Raw genomic sequence first — 27995 nt, forward strand, 5'->3', positions numbered from 1 at the left:
TAAAAATAGATATGTCTCTGAATAATTCTGATATAATTGATGATTAAAAAATTTGATTGTGATTTATAAAACAGGAATAAGTTTGTTACCAATAGCCCTATAAATATAAATAATTATTATATTAAGTTATAGGCTAAATTAATTTTGTATTTCAGACGAAATTTTATCGGGGTTCGTCGCCTATCGGTCCGTTGAAATCACCCAAAAACCGATCGAGTCTCGATCGCCGGCCACCAGCCGGTTCGGGTCCGTCACAACAATCCTGCCGCCCGACCGCCGATGCACCGTCGTCCTGCGGACCGCAGGCGACGACACCGACCGCCGTCGACGCCAGCCGACTTCTTCGCTTCGTGCGACCACTTTCATATCTCTTCGGAGTGCCGCACCAGCCGACGGCCGCCAGTAGACAGGCCATGAGCCGTGCGTACGAGCCGCATCCTATGTTGTTCCCCCGTTCCTGAGGTGCGTGTTTTTGCTGGTGAATTGATATTTTCGTGTTCCGTTCGGCGGCAGGGTCCAAATGCAGTGCGCTGTTTTGTGAGATTTCCGAACGGATTATGGCAGACGGTCGTCGGTCGCGACGTTTTGGCATAGGTGAGTGACATCCGTGTGTCTTCTCGTGTGATTTTGTGTGTGCATGTGCCCGTGCTGTGGGATTTTCACTTTCTATGGTGATGGTTTAAGAAATCTGGGAAAATTTACATACTATAAATAGTTGTTTTGGTTACATGTGATCCAGACATGATTGCTCTTTACACTCACCGTTTGCATTAATAAAATTCACGACGAATGAAACTATTTTTAGTGTTTTAAGTAAGGTTCAAGTTGAAACGTATACAATATCCATCACTAAAATCTTGTTATTAATGTTGAAGTGTAAACTTTTCGTCCTGAAATAATTAAATATTATATTAACAAGAATGTAAATTAGGCTCCAATCTAGTCTTAATTCGTCGATTATCTTTTATTTGATAAAATTTGTTCAAAAGAAAGTTTTTAGGTGATAGTTTTCATTAATAATTTAAAATAAATGAAAACAAATTTACATTTTATTTAGATTAAGATTTTGCGATTTACGATGAATTAAACATGATTTTCTATTGCAATTAAATATTTTAACAACATCATCAATTACATTTTGTCACTTTAAAATTTCTAAGTAAATTTATTAATTAATAAATTATGAAAATAAGATATGTAAATAAAAAAAACGTATTAAAAATGAGGACACTATTATTTGATTTAATTTTAATTTACATATTATATATAATATGTTTAATATTCGGTAAAAAATATATATTAAAAAATATAAAAATATTTATTAAATCTTCAATAATATTACTATAAAATAAAAAATATTAATTAAATATTTCAAACGATATCAATAAAATTTACATATTCTCATATTTTTATTTAGTTATATAAAATATATTTTTCTTCGTTTTTATAGATAAATTTACATATTATTTAATAATTAATTTTAGAAGTATTTATTATATTCCTAGAAATAAAAATCCAAATAACAACAAAAATATATATAACCATTTATCTTTAAATATTATTTAATAAATAAGTTTAGAAATATTTATAATAAATATAAAATGATATAAATATTTTATTAAGAAACCGAATATATAATTTTTAAATAAATATAAAATAAAGTAATAATAAATATTATTATGTTTAATAATCGTAATATTTTAATATTAATTAAGCAAACAAAAAATATGGTGATACATTTTTTATATACAAATGTTTAAATATTTTATTGAGCAGTCAAATTTATAATTTCCAAATTAATAAATAAGTACACATTTTTGAAAATAAAAATATAAAAATTCTTTTTCAATAATCGAAATATGTATAAATTAAATATATTAATTAATTTTTATAGTTAAATATAGAGTTTTTAGTTATTTTTTTTATATTCAACTTAAAAAAATATTAATTACATAAATAAATATAAATATTTTATTGAATTGTCAAAAAAAAAATATAATAAACATTGTTCGAAATATGAAATATAAAATTATATATAAAATTTTTCAATAATTGTCATATTTTTATACTAATATATTATTTTTTTAACAAAATAAATATTTAATTACATTTTTTAATATGTAAAATCAAATTATTTATCTTAAAAAAGTCAATTTTGAAATATAAATCTTTAATTATTAATTATTTTATTGAATTATTAAATTTATAATTTCAAAATTAATGAATAATGAAATAGTATATAAAAAAACATTCTAAATAATAATATAAAATATTTAACTTAAAAAATATGAATTTTTTGTATATTTTATATATAAGTATTTAAATATTTTTTTGAACTGTCAAATAAAATATGTTAAAAACGTTTTTCTAAATATGAAATATAAAATAATACTTTTTTCAATAATTCTAATATTTTTATACTAAATATACTATTTTTTTACTAAATAAATATTTAATTATATTTTTTTAATACGTAAAATCATAGGTATCTAACTTAAAAAGGTCAATTTTGAAATATAAATATTTAATAATTTTTAACTATTAAATTTATATTTTCGAAATTAAATAATTAAATATATTGAAAAAATATTTTTCTAAATAAAAATATAAATTATTTTTTCAATAATCATAATATTTATAAACTAAATATAAATATTAGGGGGGCAACTCTTGATTCTAATAAATTTTTAAAATATGAAATAAATATAAGTTAATAGAAAAAATAAATACTTTTTTTTAAATAAAAGTTTAAGAACATTATGAAAATATTTTAATATAATTTTATTTTACAAATAAATAAATAAATTATAAAAAAATACAAAATAGTATTTTTCTAAACTAAAACATAAAATAATATTTAAAAAAACTATATTCATAAGATAATTACACTCATTAATATTATAATTAAACATAATTTTTAATAATTAAGTATATAAAATAAAATAAATAATAAAATTCATAATGCTGGAAATTTAAAAAATATATATGCTGTGAATAATCCACAAAAAGTCTCCTGAGAATAATGATAAGCAACCTCTCTGAGGTTGCGATGCGTTCCAGTGAAAGTAATTACGGAATTTTAGCACATTAACAACTCGCACGTAAATATTATAAATCCGGCGGACAGGAGGCCACTTTACATCCACACAGTCGAATTTTTTGCGGCGACATTTACTTTATAGTTCGCTAATCCATTTTAAATGTTTTCAGAGCGAGGCCCTCGACGAAATTTATCGGGGTTCGTCTCCGATTTATGTTGTTGCCTTTAATTTTGACATTGCCAACCTGGCAATTAACCAGAAACCGGTCGTCATTATGAAAATCCCTGCATAAAAATAACACGTTCGGCCACTCAACCGAAATTTTATACACGTTTATTTATGGCGAAGGCGGTTTGATTGTTGCCTAAGAACAAATCACGGGGTTCACATAAAATCAATAAATAAATTGATTGATTTCTGTGAGGCACCAGAGGAAACGCATTTTATTTACGTGTTAACCATTAAAATAATTAAAATATTAAATATTCTATAATAGAAAATTTAAAATGTTAACAGTAAAATTTATTTTTAATGGCACATTATGTAAAAAATCACATACATGTATTTGAAATACTAAAATGAAAGGATTTAAGTTCGTGGGAAACTCAGTAATAAAATAATTTTCACCAAGATTAAATTTATAGCTTGATGTGAGTACCTTAATATATAATATTAACCCTAATAATAAATTTTCGAAATAAATTAATACTCTTAAAAGAATAGAATTCAGACAATCACAATATATTTCATCCTGACTGACAAAATTACCTAAAGTGTACATAAGTTGCCTCACAACAAATTATTGTTTCGTTTTGACTGCTTGAGAATCCCGAGTGTCTTCCTCATAATGGACGCTTCTTCAGTTGCGTAAGCTCTTCTATTCATGTATGTAACATTCAAAAAAGCTATCGAACTTGTGAATTCCTTTAAATCGTTTCAGTTTTGCCCAACATCATCTAACATATATTAGATCAGGTCTATTACCACCATTAAATTGAGTGCTCATTTCAAGTTCCCCACAATTATCATTGTTGGATAACAGCCAGATAATTTCTTTCTTCACATGCAGCCGGTGTTACGAAAACTAAATAATTTGTTAACTTCATGGCGTTATAAATGATGCCAGCCAAGGTCTGCGTTTGAACTTTAATGAAGATATGCTGTGCGATCAAGTGAAATTATAAAAAAAGATTTCTTACATCGAATTGGTTCGCGGCTACTTTCGATTCGAACAATTCCTTGATATTCTTATGGTCATCAGTACCACAGTACTCTTTTAATGGTCACCAATTAAACGTTCCACATGTTTCCGCACATCGTAGAAAGCAACTAAAATTTGTAAATAAGTGTATCGTATTGAAATAATGCTTACGATATTTTGGGTAACGTTGCCACAAGGTTAAGTAACAGATATTTCGATGCAGCGAATTTTTTCACGCGCCGCACAAACGTGGATAATAGAATTTTTTTGTGCAATTTCTAATGGGCAGCGTGATGTAAGTTAAAATTGAAAAATTCAACGGTGTTCACCGAAAATAATGAATTAATAAATCTTTATAATCGTGTGAAAATTATTAACAATTGATATTTTACGGTAAACGGATGGATAAATGGAACAATTTGAAGGCACAGCCTTGAAATATTAACGAACAAAATTAATTTTAGAGTTTCACAAAAAAAATTGACAGTTTACACGAGAAAATGAACTGTCCCATGCTAAAATCACCACAGCAAAAACATTATATTTGACAGAATTTTATATTTTATTTAAATTTCACGAAAATTGTCTTTTTTACATTTATCTAAATTTTTGTTCTCCTAACTTGATTAACGTAAACCTAACCTAACATAACCTAACTAATTAAACTAACTCAACTTAACCTAATGTAGCCAATTAACTGCAGACTACACTTATGATTATTTAAAAAATAATAATATACCAAATAATTACAATGTAGTTGTAACATATTAAATATCTTCACCTTTAAAAGAAGAGAATCTACCAAATTAAACTAAATTAACCTAACCTAGCCTAATTTAATCAACTAGTTTCAGCAATTATATTTAGTTTAAATCAAAATTAAATATTTAATTTAAAAATAAAAATATATCAAATAAATACAACCTCGTTTTAATACATTAAAAGTATATTGAAATCATAAATGTATTGAATAATCAAGAGGGCCATAATTTTAGCATTCCCATCTCTAATTTAATCTAAACTGTCTAAAGTTAGTTATATCTAACCTAATTAAACTAAATAAACCTAATCTAACCTAACTTAACCTAATTTAATATAGTCAAATCATAGAAATCCTAAGAAGTACCAACCCAATGTCATAAAAGAGAAACAGTGAAAAATGATTATTAGGATTGACAATTATGTTAATTAATAAATATTTTTAGTTTATTTTATTATAGTCTGATCACATAATCTAATTATTATCTTTACCAACCTTATAAAAATTTCTAGGATAAATGGATTCTGAAATTAGTTAAGAAATTATTTTTTGTTTCAATTTAATTTTATTAATACCAATAAACTATTTTATAGCATATTATTAATAAGAAGAAGATGATTTTTAAATGTCTTAACTTTAGAGAACAAAACATCTGTATTTTTTAATAACTTTTTAATTGACCAATAAATTGTTGGAAGATAGATTTATTTTTAACATTTATTATTTACAATAAATAAAACAGTAAATTGTGGAATAAATTGGTGATGTGAAACAGAATTGTAAAAGATCTCAAAATCACCATTTTTGAAAGCTTTACAATTTTCTTTTGTCACCTGAATTTTATGTGTTACACTTGTTAAGATAAACTCTAAATAATCTAGTATTTATAATTGTCGTTAACGGATAATTAAGGCGTACAATTAATTAATTTACAGCTATAATTAATTAGTAATACAACGCATATTGATCAACACAATGTCCGACGTCCAACTTTCTTTTAATTAGATCATATTGACACTTTCGCGTCGGCCTCTACAATAAAAATCGTGCCCAAACTAAAGATTCGAGAGGGTGTCGAAAATGTTACATAATTAACGATATTTTACTTTAAAAAATTACCATTTCCTTATTAACACACTGCAGTAATACGTTTAAATGTCAAGCTTCCTATTTACTGGACATTTACAAAGAAGTAACCCAGTATATCCGTATTTAGACGTGGACATTCCACGTGAACCGAATCTCGTGGGCGGAAAATGTTATACTTTACATAACCATAAGCAATTCCTGCCGAGAATATAAAATATTTATACAAATTCTATCGGCAGATTTAAAGAACTGACAAATTTTATCGGTGAGGTCAAAGCAACGTGGTCGACAGCCAGTCTTGACAACGTTTCCCTCGCATAAAACAATTATATCAGATTGTGGGCGCGTTTATACTTTAAATGTTATCTGGATATAATTAGCCGCACAATTATACTTGTTCCAGTCGTTTGAAGGAGCTTAGGGTCGAAAAAAGTGGCCTTGAATTACGTTTTCTGAAATGTTGCAAGATACGTGTTTAATTTATTAAAGATTTCCTGATTGTGCCAATTATTAAGGTTGATTTATTTGGTTGGGGCCTTTGTGTAATTATAGAACGGCCGGTTCAAATCAGATATTCCGATGATAAAATGGATGTATGGTTCTTTTACACCTATATTTAAGACCTGCTGATGGAAATGTTCTGTTGTTTCCATTTGATTGAGATTTTCCCAAGTGATATTCCTGAGTTGTTGTTCAAAAGTTCTGTCGATAAATGACGAATGCTGTTTTAGTCTGTAATTATCTAATAAACAGTGCTGTTGAAAATGTATCAGCTTTCGTTTCGAAAGTGGAAATGTGCACATTGCTAGAATTTTTTAATGTGTGTAATTTTGGTGGATAAATCTGAATATTGAACAATGCGTTTTGCAACTAATCGCAGAAAAATTACTAAATAATTATCTACAAACTGCAAAAATATAAAAAAAATCATAAAAATAGCAGTTTTAGATTTTCTTATTTACATTAATGTTGCCTTATTGTTTGCGACATGTTTGTACTAATTGCTTTTTGAAACAATCATATCTAAAATTAATCTTATTATAAATACATACTATTATTTTAATGTCCGTACTTTATTCAGCTTTATTACGTTAAAAAATGTATATTAAAAATAGATGAATGTTTTTATGAACATAATAAATATATTATATCTAACAATATTACTTATTACTTTAGTTTTATTATTATTTGTAGTAAAATACGAATAATTAATCTCATATAATTTTAGAACTAAATTAACGTAACTAAATTAAATTAACCTAACCCAACATAACCTAATTTACAATTAATTAGGACCAAATGAACAAATTAAATATATTAATATGCCAAATTATTAATTTTAACATATTATATTGTATTTTAGTCTTAAAAGGACTGATTAATTTCTTAAAATCGAAGGTCCTCAAGTTTTAAATAAGAGAAATTAACCCAACATAACCTAATATACAATAAATTAATTGGAATCAGAATCAAAGGGAACAATTTAAATAGATTAATGTATCAAATCATTAATTTTAACATATTATATTGTATTTCAGTCTTAAAAGGACTGATTAATTTCTTAAAATCGAAGGTCCCCAAGTTTTAAAGAAGAGAAACCAAACCCTAACCTAAATTAACCTAACATAACCTAATATACAATAAATTAATTGAAATCAGAATCAAAGGGAACAATTTAAATAGATTAATGCATCAAATCATTAATTTTAACATATTATATTGTATTTCAGTCTTAAATGGGCTGATTAATTTCTTAAAATCGAAGGTCCTCAAGTTTTAAAGAAGACAAACCAAACAATAACCTAAATTAACCTAACATAACCTAATATACAATAAATTAATTGGAATCAGAATCAAAGGGAACAATTTAAATAGATTAATGCATCAAATCATTAATTTTAACATATTATATTGTATTTCAGTCTTAAATGGGCTGATTAATTTCTTAAAATCGAAGGTCCTCAAGTTTTAAAGAAGAGAAACCAAACAATAACCTAAATTAACCTAACATAACCTAATATACAATAAATTAATTGGAATCAGAATCAAAGGGAACAATTTAAATAGATTAATGCATCAAATCATTAATTTTAACATATTATATTGTATTTCAGTCTTAAATGGGCTGATTAATTTCTTAAAATCGAAGATCCTCAAGTTTTAAAGAAGGTAAACTAAACCCAAACCTAACTTAATCAAATCAAAATTGGAATTTTTAATGTATTGATTAAATTCTTAACTAAATTAAACTTCTAAACTAAATTAATCTAACTTTATCTTACTCAAAAAAATAATAATGTATTCAATAATCTTTAAACTAAACTCTAAAAATGTTGTTTAAACTAACTGAATTTAACTAAAATAATTTAACCTAACCTAATCTAACCTAACCTAATTAAAGTAAACCTAACCCAACCTAACCTAACTTAATGTAGTCAATTAATTGTGTATAATATTTAACTGGAATCAGAAGAAAGTGATTAATTTAAAAATAATGTCGTAACAAATAGTTACAGCATCCTTTTAACATATCAAATGCGTATTGCAGTCATAAACGTACTTATTGATTAATTTCTTAAACCCAAAGGTCGCCGCAATTAAAAGAAGAGAAGCACAATTTTAGCGTGGGAGGACTGCGGATGGTATTTAACTTTTTATAAAATAAAATCACAATAAAACGGTCAATTATATAACACTAAAATTACAGTCACGACAGCCATAAATTATAACGTTTCACGAAAATCCTTTTTGAACAGTTTATGAATTGGAGTCCGATACACAATAAAAAGATTTTTATTTGTGTCACACAAAAAGATAATAATGCATTTCTCGGTCTAGTTGCGTCCGAGAATCTCGTCCGCTTTTTACTTGTTTCCATTTGTCAAAACAACCGACCAGTCCCAGTATGCGCCCATCAAATACGTCGGGACTGTTATTTACGGCATGTGAAATTATACGGGATGGGTGTAATTTGTGCACGGGTAGTAATTTATTCCTGAAGTAATGTCTTCCTGAAGATGATTATTATTCTTATTACCGATATATCACTGTGGTGCATGCTTGAGAAATTCGAAATTCTTACGTGTGCAGGTTTCGCATACACACACACACACACACACTTAGGTGGGTGTTAACACAACAAGGAATTAAACTTTTTACCAAACATTCGTGTGCTGGCCTTACACTCTCTTCATTCCATATTCTCATCTTCACGACTCCCAGAACAAACACGGAAAACCTACTTCATTAGCAATCGACGTAACCTCGTGGCGAAAAGAAAAAGGATACGGCTTTACAAACTGAATAAACATCGACAATCGCTGAGACAAAACACTCGATCATCCTTATATGAATCCATCGCCTGATTTGGAAACTGGGGCATGACAGTCAGTCATTCATGCATTTGTTTTTCAATTCTAGTGGCAATTTTCATCAATTTTGTTCCCACGATCGGATGGCACGTAATTGTGTAAACCACTGAACGATCCCGATTAATTGCTGACTTGTCTCTTTGATCTGTGCCATCCAAAAAATGATTTTTCGACGCCTTACCTAGTTACTTGTTAATTAATTAAGGCGTCCATTGTTCGAGGACTGTCGTCTCCACCGAAATCACCGTTACAAAATCCATACGAAAAGACTTCTCCGCAATTATGTAAACGAATGTAAATCATTTTGAAGCCGTTCATTATTAACTTATTAGATAATGTCGGAGCATATGGCAAGTCAACTTTGAGTTACAACATTTATGCAATTGTAGGCCATTAAAATTTATTTGTTTTTATCTGTCGATGTGTATCATGTAAGTCCAGATCTTTCGATTGTGGGCTTGGGTTCCGCATACCTATGTTAACTTAGCTTAAGAGCATAATTTTAACACTTAAAAAACCATTGAGAAGTTTGAACCTGCAACTTGGCTCTTCGCAAACAAATGTGCAATTTTAATTTAATACACGTGTTTAATGAGCATTTAAAACTGTTCAGGAAATACTGTTTTTGTAACACTTCAGAACTATTGTTAAGTTTGAACCGGTGTCTATTTCTTCATAAGTCAATGTGTAAATTTAATTTTATCGTCGGTTTTAATGGGCATTTAAAACTATTTGGAAAGACATAATAAAAATTGTAGCCAATTAGTGCTTTGTTAGAATAATAAGTGTAAAATATTTCCAGTAATAAAACTAATTTTCCGCTCTGTTTCACAATTAATAATAAATCTAACCGCAGGATTAAAAAAATTATTCCATATTGAGAAACACAGTTACTTGTATGTCATTCATTTCCAGTACTTTTTTTTGAATTCGAGTGTGTTTACTTTCGTTTAATTGAAAATAAGATGAGTTGAAAGGAAACAACTCAGGAGGCACAAAAAAGATAATCAATTAATTAATTCACGGACGTAATAATTGCAGTAAAAAGTATAATTAACGTGAACTACATGTTAAATATTTGCTTTAATTACACGTATATAAAAAATTACCATTTTTATGGGTGTTTAGAAAATAAAACCGTGTTGTAATGTCCATGAATATACATAATTTTTGTTTCAGATAATGTTTATCAGCGGAAATGCTTTAAAATCATTTCCTATTTGGTCTTGGGGGGTCGTTAGTCCTTTAATTATTTATGATTTGGTTCATAAATAAATCATTTGAAGCAATTTGCTGTGACCCAGTTAAAAATTGGTGTTTCGGTGTTATAAATAAACTATTAAATACCACCTTAAATCATGTAACTCGTAATTATCGCACTGCAAAACCAACAAGGAATGTGAATTTTGTACGCCCGTTCAACCAAACCAAACGTAATAGCCTGTAATTTGAATTTAATGGCGGTAAAATTGATTGTTGTTACACCGGTATCATTTCCTTTCTAATTAATATCATAAACCACTTGAAAAACCTGGTCCTAGGTTAACAAAACATCAAGTCCAGATTGAAACCGTCAGGTGAAAGCTTCAAGGACGTTGGTGGTACCAGTGTTATTGGTAACGTTTTGTAAAAATGTCAAACGGGTTATTTTCACAAATATGTTCTCAAAAATGGAACCAACTACAATTTTACACACGACCCGTGCTGACATAAGTGAAATGCTTAACCAACTGGCTTTATGTTATGATTTATTAACTATTGTCTTATTTGTGGATGCATTAATTAATTAACTTAGTTACACATGTAATTTAAATAATTTAGAATGTACAACTTCATATTATTGGATATTATAAATCATTGTGGAGCGTGAAGAAATGTTGTTTGGTCAACAAACCATAAAGGTTTTAAGATGTCAGGCTCCTTAGAGTAATTTGACCTTAATCACATGTTTAATTATACACTGTAGATTAGCGTTGCTTTTTGTCGCAAACATAACAAATTGCACTAACAAGATGTCCATAGTTTCGACAAAGTACACGAATCAATATTGACAACAATAAGCCACTTAATAAATCAAAAAGACTTTTTCTCGTTAAAATTCAACATCAATTATAACATAATTTGCAAATGGAATGCTAATCGACATATTAATCATACAGGTTCATTAATTAGATTCCGCATCCCGATGATTATTAATTCATCCATTGACATTTTTATTGTTGTAGCTGTGACAACACCAGTTTTTTAACCTTTAACGCAACGACTCTTTACATAAATTTTGCGGGTAACATTTAAACATCCTCAGTTGTTTTCGTCACAGGTGGATTCCTGTGAGAAAAAAATGTTATTTCGGTAAAAATTTGGTTATTGGAAGCTAATTAATGCTTAAGTAAATTTTAATTAAACAAGGTAATAATGAAATTAGTTGAACATTTACATTTTTTGGTCCAAATGTGAATTCAAAACAAATTTTAGAAAGTACCAATTTTTAGACCTTAAATTTATTTATTGATTAAATATTGGAAAAAAATCGACTATTAACACTGAAGATTTGATTCCTAGAAATCTATATCACGCCATCATTTGATCGTACAGAAAATTTTTATTCACATTTTTTGTAGGAAATTGAATTCTATACAAAAAGGTGTCTTACAATTTTTTCATAACTCTTACTGTTTAAAAGATATCGATGGTCAAAGTTTCAATATAACGAAAGTGCTAATACTGTATCAAAATATAAAATTTCGTAAAGTGAAATAAATATACAATAATAATAAATTGATATATTTAATGATATTTCTTAAATAAAAAACTTTATTTTTTCTGAAATAAATAATAAATTATCTCACAATTCAAGTCATGAATGGATAAATTTGAAATATTAATTAAAAAACTATTAAAATCACTATCCATTGGGATTTGAATGGGCATATCTTCTAAATGATTAAAGTAATCGATTAATCACAAGAGATCTTTTTTGTAGAGCGTTTAATTTTCTACAAAGATATATAATGTACATTTTATAATATTTATTTATCTACGAGTTATAAAATTTAGAAGTAAAGAAGAAATTTTTGTCAAACTTTGTCCTCAGATATCTTGCAAACAGTAAAAGTTATGACAAAATTGTAAGATATATTTTTTGTAAAGCATTCAATTTTCTACAAAAAATGTAAATAGAAATTTTCTGTGCGATCAAGTATTGACGAGAAATGGATTTTGGAAAATGGAAAACTGAGATGGGGAGAACCTTCCTATTAAAATTAACTCATTTTTGAAGAGTATTATAAATCAATTACTATGAGTGACCATTATATCTTTATTTATAATTATGTTAATAATTAATCTTTAGTATTATTGTGGAAAAGTTTAATTTTTAGTTGATTTTTATTATAATTTCATTCTCTTAAATTTTACAATTTATGTGTCGAGGTTAAAGGACTTTTAGAAATATACTGATGAATTACTTTATGTATCAATTTAATTTTATTGCTAATAACTTATTAATTATACCAAAGCTATAACGTTTTATTAATAAGATGTTTTTAATTAGATACCTTAACTTTGAGGGACAAAACATAATTTTGCTGAAGTAATTTAAGTTTTATTTTATTTTGTTTTTCTTTGAATATATATAAAAAATTCCATAGATGGAAAAAAGGCAAGTGATAAAAAATATTTTTATTAGCAAATGTGGCAATTATATTTTATAATTTTAGTAGGCAAATATATGATTTTATAACTTATAAAAAGTATAAAACTCCTTTTTAATATAATGGATTTGACAAATATCACAATCTTAAAAAAAATTTTCTACTATAAAATTTTTATTGATACTTCATTATTTGTAAGAAATTATAAAATTTTATGTTAAATGAATGTGTGATTCTTCAGTTTTTAATATAATATTAAATGCCAAACTTAATTAATTATAAAAAACTGTGAAATCGTTGATTTCATTACTAAAAAGTTTTGACAAATTTGTTGGAATTGGAGAAATTTTAATAAATTTTTACGATATGATTTTTATTAGTGATAGTAAAATTCTTTAACACAAGGAAGACATTCTTCTGAATTTATATATTTTATAAATTCCTATTTATTGTGAAACATAATCTAAACACTGAAATTAAAATAAAATCTATTCATAATTGCACTGCTCCGCAGAAAAGAAATCAGTCCTTGAAAAACGTCTCAGATATAAACTGTAACTTAATAAATCCATTCCTAAATGACATAATACATTCCGCACACAACATTTTATTATTAAGCCTCCTTCCCTGAAATCGGTTTTAGCTGATCCGAGTAAATCATGCGTCTGTCGCCTTAATGGTACGAAATGAAAGTTGAACGAAACATTTTAAAATTGTCAAGGAAGCGTTTGACACTCGGCATGAATAATAATTGTGCCAATCGGTTGCGTCGGGTTTAACGCAGAATTCATAAATAACCTTTCAGCTGCCGGTGCATTTCCTGCGCATTAATTATTGCTATTTAGCAATTCAGCAACGTAATTACACAGCCAGGTGGGATTAGCGTTCTTCGTTTTCGAATAAATCGACCGGTGCTAACACCTCAATTACTAAACTTAATTTGTGTTTAGTTGGCGTGTGAATATCGGACCAAGGAATAATTATACGGGGTATATGTTAATTTTGATTAATAGAGCGCTACAAAAATGATAGAAAGTGTTTTTACAATAAGGGGATTCGTGTCTGAAACTTGCTGAAAAGTCGGAACAATGCTGTTAGACTGATTTGCATAATATTAGTGTTAATTTTACGTTAACGAGGAAATATGAAAGTGTTGAATGTGATTAACGATTTATTATGACCAATTAGTATGTTTTGGTTGTCTAAATTTTCTAAATTTAATGAAATGGGTTAGGTGTGGTACTGTTTAATTAAATGCTTCCTTTTGAATGATGTTTCTGTCAGTTTCATAATCAAGAAGTGTGAATAATTATTAATCAAAGATTAAAATCAATCTTTGGGGTCAACACAACACTAAAATTATAATAATAATAATAAATAAAGTAATAAAATATGGTGTGACACTAATAGTTAAAATATATTTAGTTATTTAACTTTATTCTAACCAATGTAGCTTTTAAAAAGCTTTTTAACGTTGGTATCTTCCACCAGGAATAATTATTAGGTAAATATTTTTTAAATCATGATTTTTATATAACAATACATTTTTCTTAAGAAATAAAATATGGTATGACATTAATAGATAACACATATTTAGTTATTTAACTTTATTCCAATTTCAATATGCCAATCCATCCATAATGCATAAATCAATATCAATATAATCACTTTCACTCACTTTGATTTTTGAACCGCCACATAAACGTCTCCAAAAAGTTTTGACCAATCAATTAGGTAATGATTGCAAAAACCTTATCCCCCAAAAAAATAAAAGCATTATTTATGGTCTCGGGGAACATGCTTTGTAAATTAAATTTAATTATATTTAAATTTTTTCTGTTACGTATAAAGAAATTAAATTGTAATGGGTGAGTGGTCGATGAGAATCTGTTGTGAAAAATATTGCAGAAAACGATGCATTTGTTGCGAAATTAATGTAAATTCGTTTTTTGCATAAACAAACTTTTAATTATTGCAATTGCACAGGTTTTCTCCAAAATGGGTGGCCACATTTTAGGTGCACTCTATCACAATATCAAATTAATTATTCGATGTTCTAAATTGTTACATATATCACACAGTTTGTTGCCTGCGGACACTGAATGTTTATATACATAATGAAAAGTATTTTAAATTAATTAAAATTGTCAGACACACAATAATTCATTCAGGCTGAAAGGACACAATTATATTAATAGTTAGAAAATTAAGTAATTTAATTTCACCTTGATAATTAAATTCGTAACAAAATTAGAATGTTTAATTGGTTTATATCACAGTTATTTTAACAATTTAATGGTAAATTACATATGAGGAATTATGGTAAATTATGAAACTAAACTATTTGCTGAAAAAATAATTTAGTTTGTAATTAACATCTCTATTGTGTCCACATAAATAAATTTAATTATTTATAACTAAATTGGCTAATTTTCTTGTGTGTTCAACATTTTTGTCTTATCTTATTTCTTCATATTAATTTTGTTGTTGTTTCTTCATTCTTTATTAAATGTTCATAACAAAATTGGAATGTTTAATTGGTACATATTCAGGTTATTTTAATAATTTAATGATAAATTACATATAAGGAATTACGTTAAATTATATATGTTAATGTAAAATAATTTAGTTTAGAATTAAGGTCCCTATTGTGTTCAAGTAATTAAATTTATTTATTTTTAACAAAATTGGTCAATGTTCTTGTGTGTTCCAAATTTTAATTTAGGCTGTAATAATATAGAATAATATATTTTTCTTATCTTATTTCTTCATATTAATTTTGTTGTTATTTCTTCAATTTATTAAATATTTATAACAAAATTGGACTGTTTAATTGGTACATATTCAGGTTATTTTAACAATTTAATGATAAATTACATATAAGGAATTCCGTTAAATTATATATGTTAATGTAAAATAATTTAGTTTGGAATTAAGGTCCCTATTGTGTTCAAATAATTGAATTTATTTATTTATAACAAAATTGGCCAATGTTCTTGTGTATTCCAAATTTTAATTTTTGCTATAATAATATAGAATAATATTTTTGTCTTCATATTAATTTTGTTGTTATTTCTTTAATTTATTCATAACAAAATTGAAATGTAATTATCTAATTTTCTTTATTAAGAATAAATTGTGAACAATGTTGATTGTTAAAATTCTAATTTGTAACTTTTTCCCCAATTTTTAAATTCAAAAATTTTAGTTTCTTTGCTAAATATTAAATTATGAGAAATTCCAAATAATTTGAAATATTATTCTGATTACAATTCTTGAGAATTTTAATGAATTGTTGAATTGTCAGTTAGTTAATAACAATTCTTATTTTGTTTCAGGTGTGTTTTAAATTCATTCGTGAAGTAAGTACAATAAGCGGCATAATTCCCGCATTAAATCCAGTTTTTATTTCTAATATTATATTTATCTTGTGAAACATTACCACTTCATGTGCTGGCTGAAATTTTTCTTAACTCAAACGTCGTTAACCCATTTTATCTGCATTTCAAGAAATATTACTTAACATGAATGTGACATTAGATTACGCAAACTTTTTTTTTGCAAAAATAAAACTATATGTAAATTGAGCAAAATTAGCATAACTTTAATTGCACTCTTATGTTTTAAATTCTTTCGAGTAAAACTGGAGTAAGTGTAATAATTATTATAATAAGCTTTTACTAAAAGTCCTTTCTTTTTATTTCAGTTTGCACAACGACTTAAAGTTATACAATTCAAGTTTTACTCCTGAACGTTCCTTTCAAATCTCAACAATTAATCTAAATATAAAATTATTAGAATAATATTCATTTATTAAAGAAATGCAATTAAGTTGAAATGATTAGCAAAAAACTTATTAGCATTGTGCAACCTAGGAAACATCAATCCAACCTTAATGGCATACCATAAATTTTCATGTACCCATTTTTGATTAATGAACAATGCATCATTTAAACTGAAAGATGATTAATCATGTTTTAATGGGAAATCACTCGGGATTGCTACAACACAACATGTCAATGTAATTGATTCTGGAATCTCACAGATTTAATAACACACAGATACACATTCAGTTTTAGTTCATTTTTTGTGCTAAACTATTTAGAAATCTGCCACTCAGTGGACGATTATCAGTTGCCGTGATTAACGACACAAAATTGGTTTTATTGTAAGAAACTATATGAACCTGGTAATTCAATTTTCTCGCGTCAAAGTGATAGATGCAGACGATTTATGCCCCAATCGATTTCTATTTCTATAGAATGTGCACAGCATGAGGGAGATTTATCTTCATTGTATGATGTGTAATTAACATAAACATCGAACTTTTATACATATGAAAGTGAAATTGGTACTAACAAGATGGTCGGGTCTATCAATTAAACTGAAATGATGTGTTTGTGGTGCTCAGTTAAATGAAATAAATGCATTTGGACTTTTACTTGACTTATAATAATGTTGTTTAATTAAGAAGTAACTTTACTTGCTTATTTAATAAGTAAATAAATTTTGCATGTCTTGTTACGGGGTTACTCATTAAATATACTCAGGGACAAAGAAATTGCAACACCAAGAAGGGGTGTCAAATTTTATATTATTTTCGTAACACATCGATAGTTTATTAAATTTTATTTCTATTCATTACTAATGATATTTTTCTATAAAATAAACTGCTCAAAAAATTGAATCTAATCTTTACTTTCTTAAATTATTGATTAATTAATTTAGTACATTAAAACATTTTAGAAATTATTCATTAGTAATAAACATGAATTTTTAGAAAAAAGGTGTTTTCATTTATCAATTAATGAAGCAGATTTGTACAAAATATTAAATCCAATTGGATGCACTTCTTAAAAAATTATATTTACTTACAATCAATTCGTTACAAAGTTTTTTAATCCATGTGCGAGACTAATGGATTAACTTGACATGCATTCTTAATCTCAACCACTTTTAAGGAACATTAGAACTTGTTTTAACCAACATGCTGAAACAACGTTGGAAATATTCAGTTACATTAACACTGTTTACAACATAATCCAATGAGAATAAATTTCGATGAAGGGAAATAATAATGCATTGTTTACTTTAGCTAAAATAATTCCGATGACACGAATTGCTAATTCAATTTATTCATATAGCGACCAGTTACAATGGACTATTGAAGTACTCCTCCATTATTTGATTCCAATTTCACGTTTCGCATAGTTCAAGGTTTCCAATAGCATTACCACTCGATTAGTGTGTGCATGTTCCCTCGATTTCACGTCTCTTGATTTGCGTAGCATGTCCACGTCTCATTGACACCCAAGATTTTAATTATCTATCAAGTGGCAATTTTTTCAATCACAAAACAACTGTGGTAGCAAATTGCAAATTGCCAGGTAATTTGCGATTGTCAGTTCCAAGGCAAATCGAAGGTGTCTTGGCAGTTACTTCTGTCGAATTGCCCTCATCCAGGTGATTTTCAGTACAACCGAACTGTATCCGCCTTTCAAGTTCGCACGTTTCCATCAAATCAACACCCACAATCAACTGAAATCGGATACGTTCGTTGCGACAGAAACAAGAACAAAACGGTTTAAGCAAGTTACAGATTAAAATGTTTTTTTTTTTTGTTGATCGCGTCGTATTTGGTTACGGAGCAAGGTCGTTTGTATAATTGTTGTTTGAAGAATGTAATATATATTCATAGGTAAGGACATTGTAATATTTGTCGCAGAAAACCATTAAGAAAAGGATAATTTTATTTGTAATTTTAACGTGTTCATTGTCATGGCAAATAATAAAAAGTGAAAAAATTGCTAAATGTTTTTAAGTTCTTAAATAATAATATACTTATAGCACTATTAACTGTATTTTTTACTAATTCTATTAATTATACTTATAACACTTTTAATTAACAGTCGTAATTATAATTGTCTCTTTAATCAATTAAATACTAAAACATTATCTCATGGCAATAAAAACTCATTTTAAAATTACGGGGACTTGAATTATTATAAATTATTATTGCATAAGATTCTAAAGATCATGCTATGAAAGATCATTAATTAATTAATAGGACATCTTCGGTATTTTTATTATTTCCGTTCCAATTCTGAAATTACAAATAAAAATTATTTATAATGCTGCTGAATTAATTATAACTTCTCCATAAGAAGTCAGTTGTATAAGTAATTTTTTTATAGTTTTAAATGATAATTTCTTTATTTTTTAATACAAAATTTTAAAATAATAAATTTGATTATAATAAATATATTATTGTAAAATGAAATGGTAATTACAATATAATTTGTCTAATTAGAAAAACAGTTGATCCCATATATTTTTGCACATTTTATTTTATAGAAAAAATTACCTTATTAGTATTGAATAAATTAATAAACGTAATAGAGAAAAACTTTTTCTAAATGTGAAAATTATGAAATAATTCGTGATGTTTTCCAAATCTTATGTAAGAAAGTTTTTATTGAAATTATTTAATATATAGAGAAAAATAAAAATGATAACATATATAAATATATTATGGCAAAATAAAAAGTCAATGATAAAATAATCTAAACAAGAAAATTTAAATAAATTAAATATTTTGCAAAACTTCTGACTGGAATTATATTTAAAAAAATTACCAAAATATTAAAAAACAATAAAAAATTATTAAAAATATTTTATAACAAACATTTGTTTTTAAAAAAATATACTTGTGTACTAAATAACAAAGAAATTGCAACACTGAGATGTTTGGGTGGACATGACGGGTAAAAAAGAGTCAGACGACGTCACCTTTAGCCTTTATTAGAGGCAACATGTCAACGCAACGTTATCTTCAGGAAGTAGTGGAGCCAAATGTTCTTCCTTACCTTAAATGGCTCAGAGATCCAAAATTTCAGCAATATAATGCTCTAACTCATGTTGCTAGGGTTAGTTTAAACGTTTTTGAAGAGCCCCATGTGAATTTGATGCCATGGCAAGCCGGATCCCTCGATCTTTCACCCACAGAACATGTTTGGAATATGATGAATAGAAAACTAGGAAATTTACTCCAACCTCCTTGGACTTTGGAGATTCTGAAGTACTATACCTCAAAAAAGAGGAAAGAGACCACCTCATTGAATTAATGCCAAGATCTGTTGAGGAGAGTTTAGATAACATCGACAGACAAACACATTATTAACAAAATTATTAAAAATAATCTAAAATCTTTGATATTTTATTTCCATTTTAATTTTAATTTTAATCGTTTACTTCTCTTGATGTTGCAATTTCTATGCCACTGAGTATATGTATATGTATATTGTGGTAAAATAAAATTCCAATTATAAAATAATCATAAAAATAGTAGTAGTAATGGTAGTAAATTTTTATTCAAGAAGATATTAGCAATTTTTTACGACACTATGTCCACATGAATCAATAGTAAAATTATAAATATTTGCACATGTTTACAAGTTTATCAAAACCGTGTTAATAGTTTTTATATGGATAGATGTTTAAAGAGACAAGCCTCGCGTTGACCCTCTTTGTCACTTACATTTTTCAGTAAGCCCAAACTACCAACTACTCGCACAACACGAACGTCCGATTTCCCATTAGTTTCACATTCAAAATTAATTAACAACAAGCGTGTATATCACCATGTCGCACCGACAATTAAAAACTGTTTAACAAAAACAATTACACCGTAACCAGTGTGTTACCATTGCGCAAGCTATCAAAAAAAAAAAAAAAACAAAACGCCTTTTAATCAAATTATGTGTAGCACATTTCCAGACCGTGCCGGATAAAATGTAGAAAGCAAACGGCCGGTTACGTAACGCAACCTATATATCACGAAGAAAGTACTTCGCGCATTGACGATTTTTCTCGTGGAATTACATAAAGTCTGCTCAAAATAATGATCGTCTACGAGCGCCCCAAAGGTCAGGAAAAAAGCCGACGGTTGCCCAAGACGGGGCTTCGCAATGCCTGTGTGGCGATTATTTTTGCATTAAATTTTTGCCGCGGATCATCCTCGGTGCGTGGAGTCCATTCCCATTTCGCAATTTAATGTGGGCACCGACTGTCCCATTCAATTCCGCACGCTGATCATGTGCCACGTTATTAATACTATTATTATTATTATGTAAGGTACGACCGAATATGGGCAACTGATTCGAACTATCTGCGATTGAAAATCAGGGAAATGCGGCTGATTAATGTAAATTGATTATTACGCACTTCATCATAGGCCGATTGTTTTCCAATAAACACATTACGGACGCACATTTGCCACATTCCAATGATGTAACGATATTAAGCGCTGTTGCAATCAAATCATATTAAATACAAATGAATTTTCCAACAGGCTAGTTCAGATTTAATTGACGTTAGAAATTGTTATGGTATTTTAACGGCATCCCATTAACCAAAAACCGATCTGATAAGCCTCAAATGTGCTCCCATTATGTACCATAAATAGCACAAAAATGCTGCCTTCAATTAACGATGTAAAATTAACATTGATAAGATCGTCGATAAATGTTAAAAAAAAAACTGACATGAAAGGCACTTTGTTTGTTTCGACTTTCTATAATCGATAGCTCCTTTAATAGCAAAACATGGATACGGTTAATTTTTTAATTTCGACCACATATCAATTGATTTAATTCCTTTTTTTTATAAATATTGATTAGAAATTATATATTTATGGTTAGGGATTATTTATGGAGTGGGTACTTGAGGAAATACCTTCTAGAGTCAGGAAGCATTTCCGGAACTTTGCCACTCATTAGCTCTTCAAACTGCCTTCATTGAAACTCAATTAGCTTTGATGTAGATAAAATAATATCATTTATCATTAGTTAAGCAACAACATATTTTCCTTCCTTAATATATTTATAATTTTATTTTAAGGAACACACTTAATAAAACTGTGACTTACTTAAGTAGCAACTCTCTTTATGGACAAGTAAATTGTACTCAAACAAAGAAATGAGATCTGACATTCTTAATAAATAAGAAATATTGGTTCATTGATCTAAGATTAAGACATATGGTTTGTACATGATGTGGGAGAAAATAATTGGATAAATTACATATTAATTGACAATACAAATTATTGTATATATATCATCCTGTCATCAACAAGTTTTTTATTATGAATAAAATAAAAGATGGACCTCAAACACAGTGAATAAATTTGTTGGAGTAATGGTCCACGTGGTATTAATTAGATTTGTCATTCTTAAGGGATGGGGAATATTGGTTCAAACTTACTTAAGTAACGACTTTCTTAGAACAAACTAATTATATTTGATTTTCTCAAAGAAAATAGTGAGATTTGTCATTGATAAATAAGAAATATTCTTAGATCTAAGACTTAAATATATATTTTATTTATGATATGGGAGAAAATAATTGTACAAATTACATATTAATTTACAATATAAAAAAATATACACAAATCATCCTGTCATTACCAACTTTTTTATCATCAATCAATGTTAAGCTGCAATCCAAGATAGATTATCTATCACAGTGAATAAAATAATTTGTTGAATTAATAATAAGATTTAGCACCATTCTTTTGAGATGACTTAAATAGCACTTCTCTTTTAGTACAGCTAATTCTAGATTGATAATTTCAAAGAGAAAAGTGAGACTTGCCATTCTTAATAAATAAGAAATATTGGTTCATTGATCTAAGATTATAACATGTCTTTTTATGATGTGAAAGAAACTAATTAGATAAATTACGTATCAAGTGTAAATTATTATAAAAAAATATGTTAATAACATTAAACCATCCAGCTAATGACGAGTTTTTTAATATGAAAGAAATTTAAGGTATATTAATCCAAGAGGGAGGCGCCAAACACTGAATAAATTAATTTGTTGATGTACTAACAACATCAACAAAAAAAAACAAGTAAATATGCCAAAAATATACGTGTAATTAGTGAAAAATTATATTTTTTAGAAAGTAAAAAGAAATTTTAGCAAGTTATTTATCACAGATAACATTTTCTCTTGTTTACCGAAACATTATTTAACACCCACTTTTGTGGTAACAAAGCAAGTGCAAGCAAGTTCTTGTCCCTCGCGACATAGCCATGCCGTTTTAATATTATCCGTTATTATTGCATATAATGTTACATCGACATAATAACACCTACAAACGTGATTCATTCATGTTATTTATTTCGCTTTCGTTACAAAAAAATGAAAGTAATGTTGACTTTTCCAGTTCACATGGTCGAATTTGGTTGTGAGGGGATTCGAAGGCATTTGTCCCATTATCGCCGGATTTTTTTGTCTGTCAGTGTAAATTAGCAGTGATGATATTAGTGAAATGATTATTTAATGACAAGATAATTTGTTTAGGAAGTGATCCTGCTTTACAACAGCCACACCTTAGGCCACTATGTGGAGCTTAATTATTTCAGATTAATGGTCATTTCGTGGTGGAACAGCAACTTTTTGTTTGGGAATTTTTTCTCCTATAACATTTGTAACGTCTGCTCTTGAGTAGGTACTTAGATAAATATAAGTATTTATTGTTCTTTTATTAAACCATTGTGCTTAAAGATCATGTCATATTTAACAAAAGAATCGCTATTACGTTATGTTATTTCCGTTTTCCTTTTTGATACGTGTTATTTAATAAAATACCAGGTAGTACCCGTGTACTACTCATGAATATTTCGGTTAATTTTTTTCACACACGCCGTGCGTTTCCAATGTAATGAAAGTAGCACTAACCTATTTACATATTGGGATTTGTTACAATGGTACTACCAGTGATTTTGAAACTCCTGCCTTGTATTTTTAATACAATATGTGCAAGAACGTTCACCACGGGAGGCAACACTTGTTGATATGCTTTATTCAAAGGCGGGTTAATACGCGATATTTGTGCTCTGATGTAATTTCCTGTGGATTGAAAACTTGTCAGCAAAAGTGAAAGTCACAATAATGCCGGCATCCAAAATATTCGAGGAAAGTGCTTTTGAACTATTTCAAGTTGAGTATGTCTGATAAGTGTTTTGGTAATGAATTCATCAAGTCATGGTGTCTTAAAATGAATCAAAATCAGCTTTACAATTTGAAGATTAAGTAGAAGTATTTCTTAAAATGGCCCAAATTGGTGAGTACCAATATAAAAACTAAAGAACTTCTAAAAGTAAATTATAATATGTTTTTGTTTGTTGGCTTATAATTTTGTGAAATTTTCATAATTGTTGCTTTTGTTAAAAATCTATATTGTTAAGTGCATATTGAAATATTGTGCCATAATGAGATAAATATTCTAGTTATGGTATTTCCCAGGCTATTATATAATCTGTAATTAGCTTTTTTATAATTTAAAGATAAAATAACTTGAGAAAATATACAATTGTAAACTTGACTGAAAAATTTACTAAACATCTTAATACTCAATCAGTATGAAAAATATGATGTTAACTAAAGCTGAATAAATATTAAGCTAAGAATTCATTATTCATTTCATAAAAACTAATATAATTTATACCAATTATGAACACACATTTATAGTAATAAAACTTTAAATAGCATAAGTTGTTCTACTTTTTCCAGCCCAAAACAAATAATCATCAATAAAATTAAAGTCTAATCTAAATATCTAAAATCTTTGATATTTTATTTCCAAATTTTAATCGTTTATTCCTTGCTATAAAATATATGTTTTACCAAAACAATTTTAAATTTGAACATCCCCTTCTTGTCATTTAGTGTATAATGATGAGAATTGATTTGATTGATCATTTGCTTGAAAACAATTAGAGATATCACTCTTTTCAAATAAATAATGATGATTTGATTTGATAGTTTTAAATTAAATAATAGTAATTTGATTATTATTTACTCGAAAACAGTTGGAAGTGTCACCAATGGAAACGTCATACATTAAACCAGCTTCCATTAATTTAAGACATTAACTCCATTGTAATTGAGTTGTTATGATGATACAATTCGATTAATCAGTTACAATATTCTTCCGTTATAAATCCATACCTCAGACCATAATGACTCAACATAAAAAACTGTTTACATTATGACCTTCCCGTTGGTGAATTTTTTGTTAATAGAGGCCAAGGTTCTCGTGAATTTTGACTCCCTCACCTTCATTGAACGTTTCCCGTGATCAGATCCATAATAAATAGCTCCTGTTCACTTTTTTTATTAATAACAATTAATTAAGCGCATCAATCGAAATATCAAGGTTGCAAAAAGATCAATACGATGATAATGGCAAGACGTTGCGAAATCGTTATATATTTATGATATATGTATCTTCCTTTCCCAAGCGAAGAGGTTGCGTCACCGCCTTGTACAAATTGACTTTAAGTACTTCAAACTTATATGATTGCAATGGAGATGAGCAAGGATAATTAATCCGTCCGACGATCCGTTAGTTAGTTTGACTAAAAAATTTATACTAAATCTGAAACGGTGACTTTGAATGGGTCTAATGGATGCACTCCCATTCTCGTCCATTTCTATTTGTCCATTACAAAATCCGTTAGACCGTTGGATAACTACACCTAAATTCGAGCCCGACTTCCGTGTAAGAAATTTTTATTGATTTTATCTATTCTCACATAATCCATTGACATTTCATTGTTGGGAAAGGTCAATATTCAACAGATGTTCTCAAAGAATTCGCACATTTAAATTCACATTTTCGAAATTTATAATATCTGCATTAATAAATAAAAATTGGCAAATGTCATCCATCACGGATACACCGTCGTGAACTAGTTTCGTCGGTAATTCGCATCGATGCCATGGATCACCGTTTTTTATCCGGTGCAATTAATATTAATGAGTAAATCATGAGCGGTTTCGATCTTCAAATGTCAAGAGCGCCGTTCAAAATTGAAGATGTTGGCTCAGATCTGTACCCTTAGTTCTTCAGTCTGGTTGGTTGATGTACTAATTGTGATTTTGGTTTCAGAGAAACATTGTCGATCGAGTTACAAATGAGGAAGCTTATTAGAAACGGTATGTACTGTATCAGAAGAATGAGAGGTTCTTGGGTTGGTATTTGGGTTTTGTACGTTCAGTCCGTAAATCCCACACACTTAATGCTAATACTGCAGTCCAAGCCGAACAATTTGTAGCTACACACTGTCAGTCCCATTGTTAACACGTTATCCTGTCGTCTCTGCAAGTAGGTGTACAATACCTACGACTTAAAAAAAAATAAACTGGCCCCAAGACATGTTGTATAACGATTAAACAATAACAAATTAAAATAAAACAATCGATATTGAAAAGTAAAGCTGACATTTATTTAAAAATCGTGATATATTACAAAAAAGTGAAAGTACATTTATAGTAAGTGAGTGTTTACTTAATTGTTCTTAAATGCACAATAATTTCAGTGATTTTATCCAATATACTGTAAATAATTAGATAATGTCTGACAAGCGAATTATGTGATCACTGACGCATATGGCGTTCATACACCAGTATTTCCTATCCGTTGAATAATAGAAAGTTATTTATTATTTGCGTCTATAATAAATAATGTTTTGATATCCTTTTTTAACATCCCAGTGCCTTTTTTTAAGTTTTAATTAATTTTTATGTGGCACGACAAAAATGGTCATGCTTGATCACTAAGTTGCAAATTTCAATCGTTTCCTTCTATGTTTTGTTTTAATTTAATTATTTATAGCAATAATATGCCTGTTTTAAATGGAACGTGCTTAATGTTAAATTTGACAGTATTGCTATTTTAGTTGGGTTTGTTTGTGTGAAAGTGTTTCCGTATGTAGTTTTAATTAGTTTTTATAACGGTTCCCAGTTTTCAATTTAGAATCTCAAAATGCATATAATTTTAATTACATATTTGTGTATTGCATTGTAGCTAATTAATAAATTTAATTAATTCCATTATCGTCACAATCTAAAAATTAATTAATTTAATAATTTTTGTATTTTGTGAATGATTTTAGTAAATAATTATTAAAAAATTAACAAATATTTGTTACTTTTCTACTTCATTTAATTAACTTTCGACTATTTCAAATGTGTATTTAATTTAATTTTAATTGTGTAATTAAACAACAAAATAAACTGAACAATAATATTGTTATAATATTAAATAAAATTAAATAGTTATTTAAAGATCTTACTAATTATTTTTATATTGATTTTCATTCAAGAATAATAATCATTCATTAATAAATCAAATTAAGAAAATATTTGTTTAATATTAATTAATTTATTTTTTAACAATTACTATTTTTGGACATATTTTGTATTACAAAAATTGTTGATAGATCTTGATATAATTGACAACAAAATTGTCGTATAAAGAATATATAAAAATATTAAAATTTAAAAAAATATATACATAAATATTTATTATTCTTATTATTAATAATAATTTAATTTACCCTCCAAATAATTTACACAAGCTACAAATAAAAAATAATATTTTAGGATTGAGGTATATAAAATTAAAAATTTCTTAATAATGGTTGTTTTAGACAAATTTTAGCGCAATACAATTTTGATGGATTTTAGTACAATTGTCAGAGAAAAATTGTAAAATATACCATTTATAAATAGTTATTATTCATTACTAATACTAATATAATAATACAAGCTAGAAATAATAATAATATTTTTGGTGCAATCAGTGAATTTATTTTTGTCTTTAACTAGGACAAGAATTAATAATATAATTAACAATTAATTTTTCCTAATAAAGTAGTTGTTAGTCTAGTAATAATAAAAAACTTGTATATGTGTACATTAATTTTATTTTTTACATTTCCTTACATTAGTTTTTGCTATTGTGATAATTACATTACATTCTGGAACACTTTTACCAATCTGACATTGGCCCGTTTCATTCCGATG

General features: G+C 27.5%; 1 protein-coding gene across 3 annotated transcripts in view; it reads left to right on the forward strand.

The window, feature by feature from the left end:
• LOC109597179 (mucin-4-like) overlaps positions 1–27995 on the forward strand; it is a 55538-nt gene continuing 27543 nt past the window's right edge. For 2 of the 3 annotated variants that reach the window (XM_049968212.1, XM_049968214.1), the window contains exons 1-2: positions 1–594; positions 26077–26123. The gene's annotated coding sequence lies outside the window, so the exon portion shown is untranslated. Of the gene's footprint in view, positions 595–16453; positions 16478–26076; positions 26124–27995 lie in introns of all 3 variants that reach the window. The other variant, XM_049968213.1, reaches the window with a different exon arrangement.

This window comes from Aethina tumida, chromosome 5 (genome assembly GCF_024364675.1).
Source record: "Aethina tumida isolate Nest 87 chromosome 5, icAetTumi1.1, whole genome shotgun sequence".
Lineage (NCBI taxonomy): Eukaryota > Metazoa > Arthropoda > Insecta > Coleoptera > Nitidulidae > Aethina > Aethina tumida.